Source organism: Aegilops tauschii, chromosome 2 (assembly GCF_002575655.3).
Source record: "Aegilops tauschii subsp. strangulata cultivar AL8/78 chromosome 2, Aet v6.0, whole genome shotgun sequence".
NCBI classification, from domain to species: domain Eukaryota; kingdom Viridiplantae; phylum Streptophyta; class Magnoliopsida; order Poales; family Poaceae; genus Aegilops; species Aegilops tauschii.
The window spans coordinates 296,716,739-296,732,934 of record NC_053036.3 but is presented as its reverse complement, the minus strand read 5'-3'; positions in this window follow the sequence as shown (position 1 = coordinate 296,732,934).

Genomic DNA, 16,196 nt, shown 5'->3' with positions numbered 1-16,196 from the left:
AAAATATGTGACATGATATGGCCATCATCATCTTGTGCTTTTTTATCTCCATCTCCAAAGCATCGTCATGATTTCCATCGTCACCGGCTCGACACCTTGATCTCCATCGTTGCGTCGTGGTCGTCTCGCCAACTATTGCTAACACATAGCGATAACGTAAAGCAATTACACGACGCTTGCATTTCATACAATAATTAAGAGACAACCCTAAGGCTCTTGCCGGTTGTCGATATTACAAAACATGATCATCTCATACATCAACATATATCACATCATATCTTAACCATATCACATCACAACATGCCCTGCAAAAACAAGATAGACGTCCTCTACTTTGTTGTTGCAAGTTTTACGTGGCTGCTACGGGCTTCTAGCAAGAACCATTCTTAACTACGCAAAAACCACAACAGCGATTCATCAAGTTTGCTGTTTTAACCTTCTTCAAGGACCAGCCATAGTCAAATTCGATTCAACTAAAGTAGGAGAAACAGACACCTGCCAGCCACCTTTTATGCAAAACAAGTTGCATGCCAGTCGGTGGAACTGGTTTCATGTGCATGGACATGTAAGGTTGGTTTGTGTTAGCGTTCTGGGAACGGGGGTCCCCAGACTTGCCTGCCTGCGGCCCACAGCGTGGCTAAGCCAGCAGGCCGTACGACCCATCTTCATCAACAAGGCATCCAAGACCCTCGCGAGGGTCCAAGCCTCGTGAGGCGGATGACGCAAGACCTTCTCTGGAGAGGCCTAGCCAGGTAGGCTCACGGGGAGCGGAGATATCAAGGTAGGGCAAACCTCACGAGGCTCTCGTGACGTGAGCCATGATGAACGACACCAGGCGGGCACCAACGCGCGCAACGTCCTTATTTCCTCTTTGGTGCTAAGGAGGCCAGCGCAGGCGAAGAGTACCGAGGCATCAGGCAAAGGTTGCTATATTGGTGCAACGAGACCAAGACCAGGAGGACGGCAAGACGGAGGTCATCGTGGAGCTCAAGGCGGCGTCACCACCAGAGCTTTTCACAGGCGAAGACCGCTTTTGTCAGGATAGCTTGTACTAGCTGTCCCCCTTCAAATTTGCCCGCCGTTGTTGGCTCCCTTCCTGCTCGATATTTGGGAAGAGGACCAGGGCCTATATAAGTAGAGCTAGCCACCATAGTAGAGGCATCTCATCTTAGCTTGATCCAACCCGATCGAGAGCCTACCCACAAGAACACCACAACCTCAGGAGGCTGTTCTTCCCTTGTACTGTTCATCATCAGCCCTAGAGGCAATCCACCACCACCACACTGGAGTCGGGTATTACACCACAACGGTGGCCCGAACCAGTATAAACCTCGTGTCTTTCTGTGTTGCGAGTTCGTCGAGTTCGTCCGCGAGATCTTAGCGAGCTAGAGGTAGATCGGTAGGAGGGAAAGACTTCGCGCGCACCCCAGTGTTCGAACATTAAGGGTTTGCCGGAACCCCACATCCGACATTTGGCGCGCCAAGTAGGGGTGCGCCGTAGCTTCCATTCCGTCAGTTCGTCGTTCCATCATCTCCATTGCGGACGCTCGCCGTGCTCGGGCTAAGCGTCGGGCTGCCCTCACCGTCCGCGTTGCTCAGACGGCTCCCAGTGGCGGGCCACCTCGTCGTTCTCCGTCTCCCGCCGCTAATGCTGCCACCGGCCCGGTGGGGAACGAGCAGCAGGCGTCCTCGCTGCACCCTTCGGTGCGGCAGGACGGCCACACCACCACTCCATCGCTGACCCCTGCCGGTTCTTCGTCTCACGCGGGCCGCGCTCCTCGCGGCGAATGAACTCCTGCGCAACCACCCCGTCGACGACCTCTATGAGGAGTGGCTCGACCGCGTCGCCGAGCTCGTCCGCGCCGCAGGGGGCTCCCTGGTGCCGTCCCTCTCTCTACCTCCCCCTCAACCAGCCACGGGCAACGAGGCTCATGGCGTGCCTCCACCACCTCTGCCCTAAGACGGTGCCTTGGCACCAAGGCGCGCGGCTCCGCGGCGTGATCCACCACGCCCGGTGCCCGTGCGCGAAGAGAGAAGCTGCCAAGAAATCCCGCGGCCGCGAGAAGCAGCACCTGCGCTCCCCGCGCCACCTCGTCAAGACCGCGCATTGCCTGCAGCGGTGCAGCGCGGACCTCGTCAAGACCAAGCTCCACCGCCGAAGCGTGCCCCGGCAACCACGGCTGGCTGTCGCGCCTTAACCCCCGAGCTGTGTAGTGTCGCCTGGCCAGGCAAGTTCAAGCCGGATCTGCCTTCTCGCTATGACGGTACCGCCGAACCCGCGGGGTTCCTGCAGCTCTATGAGCTGAGCATCGAAGCGGCCAATGGCGATGAAAAAGTCATGGCGAACTGGTTTCCCATGTCTCTCAAGGATGGAGCCCGCTCCGGGCTCCTGAACCTACAGCACAGCTCGATCTCCTCTTGGGACGAAATGCACAACCGCTTCGTCGCCAACTTCGAGGGCACTCGCGACCGCCCGCCGGCCGCGGGTGATCTACGCCGCATCAAGCAACAACCAGGAGAGACCCTCCAGAAGTACATCCAGCGCTTCAACAACACCCGCCTCAAGATCGCCAAGGTCACAGACGAAGCCATCATCTCCGCGTTCTCAGACGGCGTCCGTGATGTCAAGATGAAGGAAGAGCTCGCCATCCACGAGGAGCTCTGCACCTCTCAGGAGTTGTTCAACCTGGCGACCAAGTGCGCAAGAGCTGAGGAGGGGCGCCTCTCTCTCCTTGAGCTGCCAGCCATGGGCGCGGAGGAGAAGAAAACCAAGGCCAAGGACGTGAAGCGCAAGGAGGCAGCTGTGCTCGCAGCGGAGCCCGACACCAAGCGAGGCAGAGATCAGCCCGAGTCTTCCAAGAGCAGACGGCCGTTCTGCGCCTTCCACAACCTGAACACCCACAACACCAGCGACTGTCAAGAGCTCAGAGCCATACGAGAAGGACGCTTCGGTCGATGCCCCGAGCGCAGTGACCTGGGCTACGGCCGCGGAGGAGGATGTGGAGGCGGACGCTGGGACGACCGTGGCCCGCGCCAGGAGTGGCCCGACCGGCCTCGTGAGGACCGCTGGCAGGACCAACCTCGCGAGGGTATCTGGAGGGACCCGCCTCGTGAGGATCGCCCCCAAGGCAACACCGGTCTTCCCCCGCTGCCGCCACCAAGAAGGAACGACAACCACCACCACGACGAGGGGGATGGGGGCTTCTAGGAGCCGCGTGCGATCGCCTGCATCTTGGGCGGCACCCAGGCCCCAGCCTCTCAGCGCATCTTTAAATAGTTCGCTCGCGAGGTGAATGCGGTGCTCCCCAAGCTCGAGGCCACGCGCCCGCTCAAGTGGTCCCAATGCGCCATCACTTTCAACTCGGCAGATCAGCTCAAGTGCGCAGCCACCGCTGGCGCCCTCCCAATGTTGTGTTCCCCAGTCATCAGCAATGTGCAGGTTACCAAGACCCTCATCGACGGCAGCGCAGGGCTCAACGTCCTGTCCGTCGACACGTTTGACAACCTCCAAGTGCCATATGAACAGCTCCAGCCCACCAAGCCTTTCTCAAGAGTGACCGATGGTTCCACCACACCGATAGGGCAGGTCCGCCTGCCTGTCACCTTCGGGGAGCGCAAGAACTACCGCACCGAGCTCATCGACTTCGACGTCGCGCACATCCGCCTGCCGTACAATGCCATCCTCGGGTATCCAGCCCTGGCCAAGTTCATGGCAGTCACCCATCACGGCTACAACGTTCTCAAGATGCCAGGAAGCAGAGGGATCATCACGGTCCCATGTGAAGAGAGGGATGTGGTGTGCTCCCTCGAGCGCGCCTTTCAAGCCGCAGCAATCGACGACCCCGACAGCAGAAGCAAGGGCCCTCCGAAGGCCATCCCCAAGAAGAAGCAGTTGTGCCACGCAGGACCTCAGGAGGATGGCGACGCGGAAGGAGCCTCATCAGGATCAGCGCCCGTCCCAGGGCGCCTCCCTCTATCGCATAGGAAAGCGCGCCCAGCGCCCTCCTCGGGCAGGGCTCGGGGGCTCTCTTCTGGAGGGCCTCAGACCTTGCCACCCTCACGCGGGAGGCACTTGGGCACCACTTGGAGGCGTGCTTCGTGGCACGTGTGCCTCAGGAGAGCACGGGGCAAGGAGTGCCCACCACCTAGGAGTTCATCACCAAGACCACACAGGAACTGCAAGACACAAGAGCCATGCGCGGCGACCGCCGCTCACAGGGCGTAGCTCCCCATCCAGGCGAGGATGTCGGGCTGCGTGTCTGCGTTGACGTCCCAGGGCTCAACAGGGCCGCATCTCAGGAGTGTTTTTGGCCTTCGCGTGTGGGCCGCTGCGAGGGCCCGCTGCACAGCTACATTCGTATGCCCTTTGGCTTGCTGAGCGTGGCGTCGGCCTATCAGCGCAGCATGCGGCGTGTCCTGGCGGCTCAGGAGGCCAGGTGCCACGCCGTTCTGAAGGAGATGGAGACGATCTTCAGGGAACCTCCCGAGCCCCCAGAGCCTCCCGAGGCTCAGGGCTCCGGCGGCTCATGAGGGGTCATTTCTTCAACGCACGACTTCAGCTGCACCAACTCTACTTCGTCTACAGAACCAGGTGACATCTTCCAAGCTCGTTTAGCTGGGAGCGCCCCTCGGGCTGCATTATTCCCAGGCCGCATGGGTCCGTCCCTGTGGCATTTATCCCTTTTGCTTACGTCTTTAGCTTACCTTGCTGGGGGCGCCCCTTGGGCTGCATCATCCCGAAGCCGCTCGGGCCAGACCCGGTGGCATGTATCTTCCTGCATTTATCCAAGTTGATCTGCTCTCCATGCTTAAACTGCCAACGGCTATCGCCTGCTCGATCATCGCCTCCCCCGGGGCCTCCACACAGGCACGGCGCTGGTGCATGGGTCTGTCCCTGCACGTCAACAAACCTGAGCGGTCAAGCTCTGGCTCGCGGCACGCCCCGTGCACGTCACCTTACCAGGCCCTCAGTGCCTTCACCTCATCCAGAGCAACCAGCGGCAGGCTGACAGCTGTAGCAGCAAACCATGTTTCTTCTTGTGTCAGTTCACAGGGATCCCGTGAGAAGGATAGTAGGCGGCACCGCGAGTCTCCTTTTCTCTCGTGCAATTCACTTGCGCGTTAAAAGGGGGGCTCCTGAGCATCGCGACTCGGGAGCTCTTACTGGCTCTCCAGCCCTCACCCCCTGGCCTTGACCACGGCATCGCGACCTAGCATACCAGCGGCGGCTGAGCTTGCTCGAGGGCCGGGACCTGAGGACGTAGAGCACTAAGGAGAGCATGAGGGGAGGGAAACTCGTACGGGCCGGCCAAGCTATGCCACACAAGTAGGCGCGCAGCTCCAGCGCAGCGTCAGGAGTCGCCGCGAAGTCGACAAGATAAGTCATGCTCTCGGATCGGCCAAATATTGGGGCCTGATGGTCACCCTCGCCTTGCCGCGACCCCGTTGCGGCCACGTCAACTCCCTCTCTTGCCTTACCATGGCTGCTTGAGCACTAAGGGGGACCTCCTGAGCATCGCGTCTCAGGGGCTCTTACTGGACCTCGGGCGTCACACCTCCTGGCCTTGACCACGGCACGCGACCTGGCATACCAGCGACGGCTGTAGCCGCCTGGGGACCGGGACCTGTCAGCGCAGAGAAACAAGCCATCGCGGGGAAAGAAAGGGGGGACCGAGCCTTAACGGGACACGCATTCGCTAAGTTTTCATAACAAGGAAGTAAGTACAAAAGACATTGCAGATCCTTACATGCCCCCACGGGGTGATTCATGATTCTTCGCAGGAAGCAAAAGCTGGTACTAAGGGGAATCCTATCTACACCCTCCCGTGGCGGACGCCATCATCAAGAGTGGGCCACGGAGGGCCGGCGCCAACCCCATCCAGATCAGCGGCAGCGACGGCCGGACGCCGCGGCTCTGCTCCGAGCGCGGCGAGAGCTCGGGGGCACGTAGCTGTCGTCACTCGTCTCCGGAGTCTCGCAAAGCTCAGGAGAGCTGCTGGACTCCCAAGGGCTGCTGCTCTGGAGTAGCCGCGAGCGGAGCGCGCGTCAGTTTCGCACTCCTCTCCGGAGCAGCACTCCAGACGGCGGCCCTCGGCGTCGAAGACCTTGAAGAAGAGTGTGGAAGCGTCATCGTACTCGAAGTGGATCGCGAGGGCGCCCCTCACACGGCAGACCTGTGTGATCTCCCCCCAGCCGCAGGTCATGAAGATCTTGCCGGTGGGAACCGCTTCGATCTCTGCTCCGGTCACCGGAGCGCTGAAGTCGCCGTGCTACAACCAGAGCTCGAGAGGCCCTCTCGGCGGCATCACGTCGGAAAAGAACCGCGGGAAGCGGATCCAGGAGCTTGGAGGCATCGGCGCCCACAGCACCAACTCGCGCGAGGAGTCCGCGACGTGGATCCCAGGGGCGGCGGCACGCGTCACCGCGGCGCAGCAACCCCGGACACGGCGCGGGCGGTGCTGCTCTTCACTCCGTCCTCCCGAGCCCTCAGCTCGGGCGTACAAGGGTAGCGGGTACCCCGGAGGAGGCCGCTCGCACCAGGGCCTCGACACCACCTGCATCGCCGCTTCATCACGGCGATGGATCGACCTCTTCTTCGGCGGAAGTGGCCCCGGATCATCACGGGGAGCCTTTCCTTTCTCTTCGGCAGAAAACCTTCTGATAGGCGCCATTGTTGTCAGCAATGGAGCAAAGAAGAAGCAAGCAAGCGAGGAAGAGATGGGCGACGGGGGCTCCGCCCCCTCCCCATTTATAGCGGAAGAAGGCCAACCAGCATCTCCCACGATCATAGGTAATGATGGTTTTCCTTGCATGTCGCAGGAACTTGTCAAGTCGTGCAGTTGCCGAGGCAGTGTGGGGAAGCTGAGACGCCCACGTCCAATCAGGTGCCACGCGTCAACCGAGGCCGCAGGCTTTTGGGGCCCGCGATGCTCCGAACTTGACCCTTGGCTTCGCCGTGAAGCCAAGCCCGAGCGCACCTTGGGCTCGGGGGCTACTGTCAGCGTTCTGGGAACGGGGGTCCCCAGACTTGCCTGCCTGCGGCCCACAACGTGGCTAAGCCAGCAGGCCGTACGACCCATCTTCATCAACAAGGCATCGAAGACCCTCGTGAGGGTCGAAGCCTCGCGAGGCGGACGGCGCAAGACCTCCTCTGGAGTGGCCTAGCCAGGCAGGCTCACGAGGAGGGGAGCTATCAAGGCAGGGCAAACCTCACGAGGCTCTCGTGACGTGAGCTATGACGAACGACACGAGGCGGGCGCCAGGCGGGCACCAGCGCGCGCAGTGTCCTTATTTCCTCTTTGGTGCTAAGGAGGCCAGTGCAGGTGATGAGTACCGAGGCATCAGGCAAAGGTTGCTATATTGGTGCAATGAGACCAAGACCAGGAGGACGGCAAGACGGAGGTCATCGTGGAGCCCAAGGCGGCGTCACCACCAGAGCTTTTCGCAGGCGAAGACCGCTTTTGCCAGGATAACTTGTACTAGTTGTCCGCCTTCAAATTTGCCCGCCGTTGTTGGCTCCCTTCCTGCTCGATATTTGGGAAGAGGACCAGGGCCTATATAAGTAGAGCTAGCCACCATAGTAGAGGCATCTCATCTTAGCTTGATCCAACCCGATTGAGAGCCTACCCACAAGAACACCACAACCTCAGGAGGCTGTTCTTCCCTTGTACTGTTCATCATCAGCCCTAGAGGCAATCCACCACCACCACACTGGAGTAGGGTATTACAGCACAATGGTGGCCCGAACCAGTATAAACCTCGTGTCTTTCTGTGTTGCGAGTTCGTCGAGTTCGTCCGCGAGATCTTAGCGAGCTAGGGAGTAGATCGGTAGGAGGGAAAGACTTCGCGCGCACCCTAGTGTTCGAACCTTAAGGGTTTGCTGGAACCCCACATCCGACAGTTTGGGCAGCTTTATCCCACAATACCGCCGAATCAAAAATAAGACGTTGGTGGTAAGTAGTATGACTATCACCGCCCACAACTCGTTGTGTTCTACTCGTGCATATCATCTGCGCATAGACCTGGCTCACGATGCCACTGTTGGGAAATGTTGTATGGAAAACAAAAATTTCTACGCACACGCAAGATCTATCCATGGAGATGCATAGCAACGAGAGGGGAGACTGTGTCTACGCACGTACACCGTAAGCGGAAGCGTTTAGTAACATGGTTGATGTAGTCAAACTTCTTCGCGATCCAACCGATCGAGTACCAAACGTACGACACCTCCGCGTTCAGCACACGTTCAGCTCGGTGACGTCCGTGCCTTCTTGATCCAACAAGACGGCGAAGTAGTGGATGAGTTCCGGCAGCACGATGGCGTGGTGGCGGTGATGGTGAAGCTATCTCAGCAGGGCTTCGCCTAAGCACTACGAAAATATGACCGAGGGACTAAACTATGGAGGGGGGCGCCGCACACGGCTAAGCAATTGTCGTGGTTCTATGTGGCGCCACCCTCCCACATATATATAGGTGGGGGAGAGGGGAGAGGCCAAGAGGCACCCCAAGTAGGATCGAATCCTACTTGGGCTCCTGCCCTAGGCCACCCCCCTTCCATATTTGCTTCCGGGAGAAAGGAAAGGGGGGAGAGAAAGGAAGGGAGAGGTCGATTCGCCCCTTACCTTTCCTCCCTTAGGCCGGCTGCCATAGGAGGGGCGTGCCAGCCCCTTGTGGGCTGGTGTGCTCCCCTCTTATGGCCCATATACTTCCCGGGGGTGCCCGGAACCCCTTCGGTGATCCATAACTACCCGGTGCACTCCGAAACTCTTCCGGAGTCCGAATATTATCGTCCTATATATCTGTCTTTACCTCCGAACCATTTCGGAGCTCCTCGTCATGTCCTTGATCTCATTCGGGACTCCGAACAACATTCAGTCACCAAATCATATAACTCATATAACACTATATCATCAACGAACATTAAGCGTGCGGACCCTACGGGTTCGAGAAGTATGTAGACATGAGTGAGACACCTCTCCGGTCAATAACCAATAGCGGAACCTTGATGCCCATATTGGCTCCTACATATTTTATGAAGATCTTTATCGGTCGAACCTTATGACAACATACGTAATTCCCTTTGTCCATCGGTATGTTACTTGCCCGAGATTTGATCGTCGGTATCTTCATACCTAGTTCAATCTTGTTACCGGCTAGTCTCTTTACTCATTCCGTAATACATCATCATGTAACTAACTCCTTAGTCACTTTGCTTGCAAGGATTTTTATGATGTATATTATCGAGAGGGCCCAAAGATACCTCTCTGATAGTCGGAGTGACATATCCTAATCTTGATCTATGCCAACTCGACAAACACCTTCGGGGATACCTGTTGTTGGTGTCAAAACCGGCAGACCTCGGGGTAGGGGGTCCCGAGCTGTGGATCTAGGATCGATGGGGAACAAGGGACAACGAACACAGTGTTTAGCCAGGTTCGGACCCTCTCGAAGAGGTAATACCCTTTGTCCTACTTGATTGTATTGCATGTATAATATGGTTACAGAGTAGATCTACCTCGAAATCAGCATGAGCTAAACCCTAAGGCGATGAGGTGATGAATGTAGCTCTAGCCCTAAAGACTAAAACCCTCGGTTTATATAGACACCGGTAGGGTTAGGGTTACCTAAGATAGATTATAATAAGGGGAAAGAGATTATGTGTCTTCTTGACTTGGAGGGCACACCACGGCTTCATAGACCTCCTGTCACTATATGGCCCCACCAGTCCGGCCCATACTCAATGGGCCGTCACCTCGAGGACCCCTTAGTCCGTGACTCCCTCAGTAGCCCCTGAACTTGCCTCCAATGCCAAGGCTTGTATCCGGCTTCCGCTCACCCAAACAGTGTTCGGCTTGCGAGGTGAGTTCTTCAATACGTTTTTCTCTATGTTCGCCTCCACTGATGTCCGGAATCTGAAACGGCGGTTATACTTAACGGTGAAGGTAATGAAAAAAACCGCTCCAGTGCAAATAGTGCCTTTATCTGACAACTTTTTCTCTTTCAACGAAGAGTCGCCTCCGGCTATAATACCAAGCAGTTACTATTTCTCGAAGCATGGCTGGCACGTCCCCTCGAGGTGGAGATCGTGTCCCACCTTTCGGGGGATATGGTTAATGATTTATATTCCCCTCCCTGCACATAACATTGCGGGGATATCAGGAAGTGGAGGAGCCTCTGCCACAAGGCTCGTCCGGGCAACCGATCCGGAGACATGCGGCCTCATCCGTACAGGATGGGGACGAGGAGGAGAGCGCCTCCTCGCGCTCCAAGAAGAGGGCGGCATCCGAGGATGCCGAGGAGGTCCAACATTTTCCGGCCCTGAAGAGACGATGTTGGCCTAAGCTGGTCCTACCGGACAGCTCGGACTCCGACGAGGAGTCTGAGGCATCTGAGGAGATCCCGAAGAAGGGACCCAGGGTCAAGCCCCCAGCCAGCAGGTAAGGTGTTGGTACTTTTAGCTACCCTTTTTTTAGTAATTCATCTTAGTCGAAGGCTAACCCTTTGGCTTTGCAGTCCCCCACATGAAGGCCCCACCAAGCACTCTTCGGAGGGGACGTCTCCGCCTGTCGAACTAGCGGATAGTGGGTCTATGGCGCAGTCTGCGTCTCCTCTAGTCCCTGAAGAGGTCGAGGAGGTGCGCTCCCGAATGCCTCCTCCTCCTCCGAACACAGAGGGGAAGCCGACACCATAATGGCCGAGGTTAACACCTCGGTCACTGAAGACCAGGAGGGCGCGTCCCTCCTGGCTTATGCGGGAAAGGAGTCCGGTCCATCCGAACCCCATCCGTCGTCCTCTCCCGAGCCCCAAGGCCTTCAATAGCACAGGCTCCTCCTAATGGGGAAGGGTCGGGGAGCCAACGTCAGTGCCGAACACCTCTACACAGGCGGCGGTTGGCTGGCTAGGCATGCTGGAGGAGTTGGTAGACAACTCTGTCATCATTGATGGGCACCGCACTCTTATGAGTGCGGTTAAGTAGGGTGTTCGGTTCGTCCAATCCGGATTGAACGATGATGCCCACGGCCTTCTAACAAGATTTGAGGTAAGCCACTCTTTTCTCGTAATGCGGTTGTAATTTTTAGTTTGGGTAGGCCGTGTACATAGCAGCCCCCAAGACTCTGCAAGGACTTCAAATAAACCTGCAGAGGGTCAAATTCGGTAAGCCGATTAATGATGTCGACATTTCTTTTGCTGATGCGGGAATCTTCCGTGGCCGCGGCTGCTAATGCCGCGGCGGTAGAGGAGATGGATCAGAAGCTCAAGCTTTCCAATAAAGAGCTTGACCTTGTCAACAAACGGCTTGATGAGGCGCAAGGTAAGCCCTCTGATAAGATGTGTATTTGCCTGACACCGGGTATTGACGATCCGGACTATATGCTAATCCTTTATCGTGATGATCCTACAGTTGCCGCCGCTAAGGTCGAGGGCTTGAGGGAGGCCCTGAAGAAAGCCGAGGCTGAGGCGGCCACGAAAAATACGGCCGCTGAGAAGGTGGTGGCCGAGCTTGAGAAGGCCAAGCTTGCTGCTGAGCAGCATGAGGCTCGAGTGACCGAAGTCCAGGTGGAGCTCCAGGAGGCCGCCGAGAAGCTGGAGGCCCTTGAGAAGGGGCAGGAGGAGCAACCCTCCCGGCTATCCAAGGCGGAGAAGGAGCTCCAGGAGGCGAGGACTGACGTGCAGGGTGTCTGGGAGGAGCTCCGCCAAGTCGCGCAAATTGCAAATGGTAAGAAATACTTACTGTAGAGTGTGTTTGGAGGCAACAGGTTCGCCTTGCTGACGCAGGTCTGGCGCTCCGCAGGTGTCTTCGCCGAACTTCCAAAGAATGTGGCGGCCGCAGCGAGGCACTATGCCACCCTCGAGGAGGACTCCACGGAGCGGCTCTTCTGGTCATAGTTTTCGGATTCCGAGCGTCCTCCCCTCCTTAGCGATCAAATGAAGCAGCCGATGGAGATGCATTGGTTGTCCAAGCTGGCTGTGAAGGACCTCTGTGTTAGTCTGTGGCCCCCCGAGCCCATTCCGGACACCTACTTCAGCCTTGTGCAGAACCTGTAGGAGGCGCCACTCCGGATTAACGCCGTAAAGCGGTCAGAGTGCCTTGAGGGGGCGAGGCTTGCATTCGCGAAGAGCATGGTGCACTGGCCGAAGATTAATCCGATGGACATGGCCACTGGTCCTCCACCCAAGGGAAAGGAGAATCACCGCCCTGAGAAGTACTTCGCACAGGTGATGACCGGCGCGCGGGTGATAGAGGGCCAGTGTTCAAAAGACGTAATTATTGAGTAATTCTATTAAATCTGTACGAAGTGGACCTTATGCTTTATAATGTGTCAGCCCGACTTGTTTACAGGGCCATGATTTTAATTTTGACTCCTATTTGGCCGTATGTTTAATCTGAAAGCTACCAGTCATCGGCTTCAGCCCCCAAGTGAATATCATGAGGGGTTTTTAGTCTCCGCACTGTTACCCTTAGCCAACGTCTTGGTACCCGGAGGCGGTAGTGCGTGAGCGAAACTAGGCAATCAAACTATTCGGTTTTACTGCTTTCACTTAGCCTTAGGAGCTTGACGGTGGGGGCTAAGGACCAGCCCCCCTGTGTTTTGCGATGTACTTGAGGGCAAATAACATCCCTTTCCGATCACCTGGTTTGTGTTAAGACGAACCCTTTGTGTGACACGTTGAAATCGCTAACGATTTTTAGATTCAAACCTCGTCACCGGATCGCTGACCAGTTCGTGCTTACTATGACGGTCAATTTTTGGCTTTCTCCTCTTGAGGACTAGACCGGGCGAACCAGAAGTACAATCGCATGGGTTCTCCCTTTGCCCTCTTAGCCGAACATGCGGAACATAAGAGGCAAGCATGGGAGCCGGGCAACCAAACTATTGACCCAAGACATAGTTCATAACTGATGCATATAATGCAATATCCGAGACGCCGAACACCTAGTGGAAAGCGGTGCCGGACTTGAAGATATTGAGCTTATATATAAATCAAACTCTTGGTTAGTTAGTATATTCTCATGCCGGGCTTGTTCGAAGAGCGAGTGGAGAAACAAGAAGGAGATAGAAAAAATGGGGTGCGGATATGCGAACACCGTAAAGGGCATTTTTATTATTTCTCGCGAGATTAAGTCATCTAATCATACAATTCGGACTGCCAAGGCATTATTAAAAATAAAAGAGTTTTATAGAATAAAGGTTTACGCAGGGCCTTGATGCGTGAGTTGAAGTCTTCACTTTGCCCTGCTGCACGTCTGCGCCTTTGCTTCTGGGAGGTTCGAATTGGTACCTTTGATGAGACCTTGAGGGGTGAGGATCCTGCCGATGGAGCTTTATGCTTGGGGGCTTTCCGGAATTGGCCCCCGGGTCGTCCGAAGATGAGGTAGTTCTGAAGTTCAGTTTAGCCGAACATATACTTCAGATTTGTTGATATATGCCTCAACGCTGCCCATGGTATTTTAAGTGTGAAATTGTGTTGACGAGGCACGTGGAGCGCGAAGAATGTGGGTGTGTCGTGGGGCGCGCGTCCCTATTTGCGGAAAACTCATGCGGGTTCCCATGACGGGGAACGGTTTCGAACCCGTTTACTATTGTCGCCGGCCTTTATGGCGGGTCGGATCTGGACCTATATGGGTCGGTTTGATCTTCGGCCGCTATGGCCGCAGTGTGCTCTTCGGTATGAAGCGAGCATTTTGTGTTGCCGTTGATAGTTATATGACGCCCAAAGGACTGGGCATCTTCAACTTGAGGTACGCGTAGTGTGGAATGGCATTGAATTTGGCAAACATTGTTCGGCCGAGGAGGGCATGATAGCCGCTGCGAAAAGGTGCAATGTCGAAGATCAAGTCCTCGCTTCAAAACTTATCCGAAGATCTGAACACTACTTCAAGGGTCACACTCCCTATGCGGCGGGCTTCCACTCCCGGAATGACCCCCTTAAAGGTGGTGTTACTGGGTTTGATCCTTGACGGATCGATCCCCATTTTCCTCATTGTATCTTTGTATATCTGATTGAGGCTACTACCTTCGTCCATGAGGACTCTAGTGAAGTGGAATCCATCGATGACGGGGTTGAGCACTAAGGTTGCGGACCCTCCATGGCGTATACTGGTCAGGTGGTCCCTGCGATCGAACATAATCGGGCAAGCTGACCATGGATTGAACTTCGACGCTACTGGCTCGACGGAATATACATCTTGTAGCGCTCGCTTCCTCTCCTTCTTCGGTATATGGGTTGCATAGATCATGTTTACCATCTTGACCTCAGAAGGGAAGGGTTTCTGGCCCCCACTATTTGGCCTGCAAGGCTCATCATCGTCCTCGCTTCATGGGCTTTTGCCCGAGTCTTCAGCTGTGAGCTTGCTGGCCAGTTTGATCACCCAAAAATTTCGGTTGGAGTGGATGGCGGGCTTCTCTGATATGCCGTGGATCTAACAAGGCATGTCCAAGATTGTGTCGAATCTAGACGGGCCATAACTGTTGCCTTTAGGGGCTTTCTTTCGGGGTCCAGACTTCCAGCATTTACTGTTGTATCCTCGCCCTCGCCAGCATTGTGGCGGCGCTTATTCTTGCTACGTTGAGGCTTTTGTTGGCGTTCTGGGAACCAGGGTACCCAGACTTGCCTTTCTGCGGCCCACAGCGTGGCTCCATCGACGGCTTGGTGCGGACCATCTTCAGCATCGGCAAGACAAGACCCTCGCGAGGAGCCAAGCCACACAAGGCAGACGACACCAAGACCTCCAGAGGGAGCGGCCTCCCTAGGCTGGCTCTCGAGGAGCAGAGATTCCTATGCAAGCACCTATCTCATGAGGTTTGCGTGACACAAGACAAGATGACCAAGGCCAGGCAGGCTCCAGCGGGCGCAGAGTAGCAGGTTTCCTCTTTGGTGTTGAGGAGGCAACGCAGGCTTGAGGTCCCGAGGAATCAGCCAAAGGATTCCATTCCCGTGCAACAAGACCAAGACCGCCAGGATGGCAGGACGGATGTCATCGCCGAGCCCACCACGGCGTCACGACCAGAAGCTTTGCACGCAAAAAGAGTACCTTTCATCAGGATAAGATGTACTACTTGTCCCCCTTCAAAATTGGCCACTGTGGGATCCCTTCCCGCCTTCGTTCGGTGGAAGAGGTCCAAGGCCACTATAAATGTAGCTTAGCCACCACCATATAAGGGAATCCGGGATCCAAGATGTGAACCCTCACTAGCTCACACCCACACAAGAACAGACTTCCTGATGTTGTTCTTCCTCTGTACCAGTTCATCCTCAGCCCCTCACGAGGCTAATCCACCCCAAAGCAGGAGTAGGGTCTTACACCGCAAGGTGGCCCGAACCTGGGTAAACTGCCATCTCCCTTTCCTTTCTTGTTTATCGTGCTATGCCGTGGGGGCGACGAATTGGTTGGCTGGAGAGTTTGAGTTTTTCGCACACGCCCCAGAGTTCGAACCTTCTTGGGTCTGCGGAGCCCCAAATCCGACAGCTTTTTGTTTTTGTCCCGAACCTCGGAGGTACCGGGTGTGTCGGGGTTGGTGTTTTTGCGAGCGAGCCAATTGTCTTCGCTCGCGCAAAAGTGGGTCATGGGAGAAGTAAGGGCTGCCATCGTTCTTGGTTTGTCCTGGCCGAGCTTCCTTATGAGCCATTCGTCCTTGACGCTATGCTTGAAGGCGGCCAAGGCTTCGGCATCCGGACAGTCGACAATTTGGTTTTTCTTCGTCAGGAATCAGTTCCAAAATTGCCGGGCAGATTCTCCGGGCTGTTGTGTGATGCGATTTAGGTCATCAGCGTCCGGAGGCCGGACATAGGTGCCCTGAAAGTTTGCTCGAAAGGCGTCCTCAAGCTCTTCCCAACAGCCTATAGAGTCCTCAGGAAGACTGTTCAACCAGTGTCAAGCTAGACCTTTAAGCTTTAGTTGCAAATATTTAATGGCGTGGAGGTCATCACCTCGCGCCATGTGGATGTGGAGGAGGAAATCCTCTATCCATAAGGTTGGAGCTGTGGTTCCGTCGTATGATTCGATGTTCACAGGCTTGAAGCCTTCCGGGAATTGGTGTTGCACTACCCTCTCTGTGAAGCACAAGGGGTGTGCGGTGCCCCAAACTTGGGCTACATCGCGTTGAAGGTCTTCGGCCTTTCGAATCTACTGTTGCTCCAGGATACTCATTACGGTTTAGCCGATCATAGTACCCTTCCTATTAAGCAGGCGGGTC